Source organism: Neopelma chrysocephalum, unplaced genomic scaffold (genome assembly GCF_003984885.1).
Source record: "Neopelma chrysocephalum unplaced genomic scaffold, ASM398488v2 Primary Assembly neopelma1_81, whole genome shotgun sequence".
Classification (NCBI taxonomy): domain Eukaryota; kingdom Metazoa; phylum Chordata; class Aves; order Passeriformes; family Pipridae; genus Neopelma; species Neopelma chrysocephalum.
Genome location: NW_020897743.1, coordinates 270547 through 277210, shown reverse-complemented (window position 1 = coordinate 277210; position 6664 = coordinate 270547). Strand labels below are relative to the sequence as shown.

General features: G+C 38.6%; 1 long non-coding RNA gene across 1 annotated transcript; it reads left to right on the top strand.

The window, feature by feature from the left end:
* Window positions 1-1397: 1397 nt before the first annotated feature.
* LOC113971116 lies at window positions 1398-6367 on the top strand. The gene is made up of 3 exons (XR_003535441.1): window positions 1398-1664; window positions 4471-4552; window positions 6176-6367. It is a non-coding gene; the product is annotated as an uncharacterized LOC113971116 (long non-coding RNA).
* The last annotated feature ends 297 nt before the right edge of the window (window positions 6368-6664 follow it).

The window sequence follows — 6664 nt, the reverse complement described above, 5'->3', positions numbered from 1 at the left end:
GAACTACAAACAGATGGAGATCTAAAACCCTGGACTAAAGAGCTTCACACGTGTCTGAGTTGAACATGGACAATCTGACAATTGGTTTGTCTGAATTTGCGAAGAAAAGAGGGCCCAGGCAGGCTTAAAGGTGTTAAATTTACACAGGCCTGGCTTAAAGCAGCCTCTCTGCTTCCCAAGAACAAGGGCAAAGAGAAAATAAGGTAAATAAAGGCACTGATGTGTGGAAGAGGGTAGAGATTTTGTTTGGGGTTTAATGGTGAAATAGGATTTATTAATCAGAATAAAAAAGGCTTCCATGAAGAATTCAATAATTTATGCATTTTACACAAATGCAAGATACTGCCTTCAACACCTTTCTGCTTCTACTGCTAATAAGCCTTCCTGGTGAATTTGTATTTACTTCTCACCAATGTTTCAATGCTTCATTAGTGATTGTTGCCTTGTTTTTTTATGTTAAAAGTCTCTCCTCCTGAGTGGCTTTTATTGTGGCACATATTCCAAATAATTTGTGGAAAATGAGCCATTTCCACAGAGATCAGAATGCTTATTGGCCACTTCATTCTGGTGCCTTCCCCTGTGGTGGCACCTTGTCTTTTAAGATAACATATTAAAACCATGCAACTACCAATCATTAAGGTACTACAAACATCCACATTCTGCTTTAAACACATTTTTATGTGTTTATGATTTTTCTCAATTTTATTCTCCCCAGGATGTGAACTTGGTTTCCACCGGGCAATCAAGGTTCCTCAAATTTCTGCAAAACAGATCAAGAAATGCATCCATTCATAGCTCCATCTTGGAAATAAGCCTTTAAAACAGAAAGAAGTCTATCGCAAAGATTAGGGGCTTTTGTTTTAGGGAGGGAAGATCTGTCTATAGGTCATACCACAGACAAAAACATTAACACAGTCTGAGTAAGCGTCCCAAAATGAAACACAGGGTGATTTTTTCATTGCAGGCACGTGGGGTTGTTGTGAAAAATGGATGTTCCAACTCAGAAAGTCAGAACAACGTGTACAAGTGGCCCAAATTGGTTTTGATTAACAAGGTTTTCTGCCTGGAAGTCACTTTATCTTCATCCCATTAGCTCCACTCCACAAAACAAATGAATCCAATGCATTAGGCTGAAACACATTCTTGCAGGGGGAATGCAAAGAAAAATCCTCTCTCAAGAGCCACACAACCATTTTATGTTTATAATGTGGATTTTCAGCTCAATATTCCCCTTGGAGTTTATGCAGAGAGAATGCAGAGTTTTCTGCCTCCTTCCATTGTCAACTCTTGTGCTGCTCGTGCCTGTTATTCCCAGCTGTGGATCATGGAACCTTGGGATGGATTGGCTGGTGTGATGCAGCGTTGGCCATGGACATACCCATTCCGTAGAGGTTTTGTAGCTCTCATCCTTCTAAAAATACATTTCCTGGGTTCTTTTTTTTTGGTAGAGGTCACATAAAGGTGATATTTTTGTCCTGGGACCAACAGGTGAAAAACTGCTGTGTAAGAAACTCTTCGTGCCACGAGGGCCCCATTCCACCTCATGTGCCAACCAAAGCACAGAATTCACTTCCACATCTCAGTCTGCTTTTCCTCTTCTTCATTTCTCTATGAGGAAGTTTAGTTTTCCTCAATTATTTCAAGTTGTATGTTTAGAAAGTCAGGTAAAATGTAGTTTTTGTTGTTCACACAAAAACATGAATTTTGGTGCTTGTTCCGTGACTGTTCAGAGGTTATTCTATATATTCAATTTCCACATTGATAATTGTTTTGTCTTCACAACTGTTCCAAATAATCTCTTTTCCAGACTATTAATGGATAGCTGAAATGTGTTTTTGCTTCAAGGCATCTCTTCCTCTCATTCCACTCTATCCTCAGTATCTCTACCACAGAAAATATATTTAGTTTCAAAGTTGTCTTGGGAACTATTAGTAAGTGCAGTCAAATTCATTTGGTGTCTGCATAAGTAAATATGAATATCCAGACAGAGGCTATTACTGTGTACCCTAAATAAGATCTATTTTTCATTATTTAAGCCCTGAAGATGACTGAACTTTCATATTTTACTTTTTATTTCTCTAAGCAATGTAATACATGACTTTGTTTTATTCTCAGGAACAATTATCACTAAAAAGTAGCAGTTAGAGAGGACTCTTCCAAATTCTGCTGAGCAAAAGGGTGATATCAGCAATTATTATTATTATTACCAGCAATAGAAAAAAATATGTATTTAACCAATGTCCAGTGTCTTCACTGGAAAATCAATGGCAGTGCCAGGGCTGCTTCTGGTTATACCTCAGTATAATATCCAAGCCCAAGAGCCAAGAGAATAAATTTCCACATAATATCTTATTATGTTATAATAATATATATTTCCACACAATTCATTATCTTATTACTTAAAAATTGCCCGTGAAAACATTCATGGGAACATGACTAAAATATTTGCAATAGAAAATACATAAAAACAAAATGTTATTCAAATAAAATAAAATATACAATCACAACAGACTGTTCAGCTCCAGCAGACACACTGGATTGTCTGCTTTTTTTTCCAAATGGATAATTTATTTAATTAACCAAGATGCAGCAAATTTGAAATTGTATATTAAAACGGCAAAATTAGGTGTTTAGGAAAAAAAGGGTGTGGTTTACATTCTTATTCACTGTTAGGAAAAGTTTTATTGCAGAATTAAAAATTGCAGTTGGCACTTTTTTAACATTAATTTTGTCCACAAAAAGTGTTTTCCCTGACTGTGGAATAATTGACTGCGGAATTCCTTGACCTGATGGAATAATTTTTTTGAATCTTTTTAAAATTCAAATGAACACACTTGCAAAAAATTATTTTTGCTCCTGTGCAACTTTTCACAACAATACTGAAGATTTTTTTTTTTGTCATTGTTTGTCATCTGGAAACACCCTGAGTGCTTAACAACAAGAAATCTAAATGTGCTTTTTGCACATTCAGTCTTTTACAGTTTAAACAGAACCGGCGTCTACAAAGTCCCTTTTTTTGTAGATAATTTGATGCAAACTTTATTCTTCAGCTTCTATCAGGAATTGTACTTTGCTGCATTACACCTCTTGATCCCACTTATCTGCATAATTCAAATGCAGCCCTGAAAGATATAAACAGAGTGACAGTTCTTAAACATATTTTCCGATAATCAGCACAAACTATTACTTGAACCTATTCAATAACATCACCCTGACAGACGGGATTCAATGACCCTCAATAACAAACAGATACAATCTCATTGTGAAAAACTCTCTGCTGACATGATTGTGCTGAGTTCTGCCTGGGCTTGACTGCAATATGGCACACGTTGGCTCCAGGAGAAGATGATACTCGGGGACATTGAGATAATGCAGCATCCAAATTGGGCAGCCCAAGTTTCTGTCATTAAAAAAAAAAGTCAGAATCCCCAAATAGTAAAAAAGATGCTTGGGTACAACCAGGAGACAAACAAATTGTTGAGTCTAGTGGTTTATTAGCAAGGATGTAGCTGTTAGTTTGTGGAATTTTCTTTGGTGGGGCAGATTCTTTGGTGGCTCTTGGGTGGCTCAGGTTAGTGTCCAGTTCTGTCAGGAGAGTGGACCATGGCAGAGGTGATTGGCACCCAAAATGTCTGCAAGTGGCTCTCAGGGAGAGTTCTCCTTCCAAAGGATCTGGCAAACCAAGCTGATTCCTAAACTAAGACAGTGGCACGTTGTCCATATGGATATTTAGTGGCCAAAAATCCAAAGTGACTTAAGAATATCAGATTCCTGGAGCTGTTGGGGCAAAATGTGTTGATCACAAGAGGATAACAGTTCCTGGCCAGGAAGGTTAATGTTCTCACCTTCTGTCCTTCCTCTCTTGATCTGAGCTCTGAATTCCAGAGAATGTGGAACATTGTGAAATTATTGGGTGTCTGGCGGGGCAAAACTGCTGGAAGGGAGAATAACACAAATAATGTTTAACACTCCTGTTGCATCATCGTCAGTCTTTGGTGATGCTGATGATTATTGGTCAGATCTGACCCAGACTGTGCTCTTGGTGTCCTGGAGATTTGGGGGTAGACACGTGATCCTTTTGTGTTTGTTTCTCCTCCAAAGAAAAACACACCAAAACAACGAAAATAGAATAAAATGCAAATTTTTTTGTATCTTTTGGAAAGGTATTTTTGTTTACAGTGAGAAACTTCTCAACATCTTCAATCAGATTGAATGAGGTAAAATAACCATTTTAAAAGTGCCCAGAAGGACAATGCTCTTGTACTTGGAGAGCAATAAAGATTTTTGTCCAAAATCCAATGCTTGTTAACATTGATATTCCCAGTGCATTCAGATGTCGAGGGGTTTGGGTTTGTTTGCCCACATCATGCAGCAGAGCCCAGGATTGTATAAAACTTCATTATTACAAGCAGGTTAGAAACACAGAGCTTGTTTATGAATAAATAATTCTGAATATATTCTGCAAGGTAGGAAGGACACCCAGGACATTCAACATCTCTAAGGATGCCGTGAGCAGGAAGTGGATGTGGCAGGAAAACAGATTTATGGTCAGGTAAATATAGGAAGAAAATGACATGCACAATAAATGGTATTACTGGGGTTTATGTCCAAGGCAAAGCCAGAGCCATTGAGGGCATCCACAGGTTAAAATTCAGCATGGATAGAGAAGTGCAATATCTTGAGTTATTTCCATTACTGGTGAGATAAAAATCAATATCCAAATACTTCCTTACTGGCAAAAAGCCACTGAAAATACTAATCTGCTGTATAATATAAAATCCAGTGTCATTAATTTGAGAGAGGATACAAAACTACATTCTGCCTTCAAAGAGCTGCTTCTGGTGTTTCCTGAAACGCGGTTTCCACAAAAATATTTCATGGAGAGATGAATCCATTGGCTGTTTGCTTTGCTGGCCTGGAAGGGGCCGCTCTGTCTGTCGTGGTCCCCCATCAATCCAGGGGCCCCAGGGGGATGTTTGGATCTCGTTATCAGAGAGGGATTGCTGGGAAAAGGATGTTAAATCCATAAATGCTGCCATTTAGAACCACCTGCCCTGGGTGATGTGTGAATAACCCAATTAATACAAGTTTTCTGGAGTTGGTGCAGGCACGTGGGATGGTGGGAAAGCCCTGCCCACCCTCTCTGCTCTCACAGAAATAGTCTCTCTTACCTCTGAAGTTTCCCCCTCTCCTGCAGCAGAGCCAGGGGTCAGGCACACAAAGGTGCTGTCCCCTGATTGCAGCAAACACCGCCATGTGTTGTATGTTTGATGAATTAAAAGGATGCTGCCAACTTAATTACACTGTAACCCTTCAATAAAGGAAGGGCAGAGCTGATTAACTAGTGAATAATTGGGGGCTGATTGATGGCTTTCTCCCTCACTGCTAAAGGCTGTATATATAATTATTTTGCCTGTGGGCCTAATTTTGCCACTGTTAGCTTCCACTTTTGTCATCAGCTGTAATTTATGGATGGGGCCTGAAGCCTTAAAAAAGGCTGGAAAATGAAATAGCCCCAAATCCCCAGATATGTCACCTGGAAATGGCCAGCAGGCAGCCTTTAACGTCAACATTTGCAGCCATTTAGCAGCATTAACACCTCGTGCTTAGGTGGAAAATAATATTATCATTTGTCAACAACTATCATAATATAGATTTTTTTCCTGACACATAATAAAGTTGCATCACTCACACCAATGATTTAATATATGTTTTAAATGCAAGATCAATTTGTTGCAACTGAATAGCAAATTCTTCCAGTAATGCACCAAAAGAAAATAAGAGAGAGCTGGAGGAGGAAGACCCACATCCCCTCATTGCATTGCAGGGTTGGTTACAGAATTAGTATCTAAGTCTCTAACAAACCCCCAAAATCACAGAAACTAAGATGATTTGTGAAACTTATTTTAAAAAATGTTAAAAGATATTTTTTATTTGAATTTTGAAAGATGCAGTAGCAGCTTCAAAGAAAATATAGTTAATAAATCACTGAACTTCTCCCCACTGTACTTATAAAACGTTGTGGGACAATATTCTGTCCCAGACAGACAGTTTTCTGAGACTGTCAGTCAGCAGAGCTGCACATGAGCCCGTGGAGCTCTGCTGGTTTGCATGGGATGGAGATCTGGCCCTTTGGATTTTAAACTGAAATAAGATTTCTTACATTTTTTTTCAGCAAGACAAACCCTAATCATTAATGCCACAAAGTAACAGCAGAAGCCAACGTGTTTTGAAGGATTGAATTGCTTCAGTGGCAAGGAGGAGAGACACCCCCTCCCAAAATTCAGCCTGGTTGGGGAAAACACAAGATGCTGATTAGAGCTGCTCCAGTGACTGCCTGGTTTATATTCCACAAAGATTTGTTTCAATAAAGTAATAACAACTTAGATTCACTTCTCTTTTTTTTTTTTTTAATTCCATTTTTCTTTCTAACCCATATTTAAACGTCGTGGAGAGGAGGCTTCTAATTTCTGAAGCCAAGATATACAAATCCTCTGTCTCAAATTTCCTTTGTTGTTTTGTCCTCGTGGAGCCCTCCCTTGCCTGTGAATCACAGAAAGATTTGAAGAACCTTTCAGTCAAAGCTCAGTTTTGTGCCAGTGGGCACTGGCCAGGAAAAAAAAAAAAAAGAAAAAAAAAAAGATTGATATTTGCCCTCTCTTCT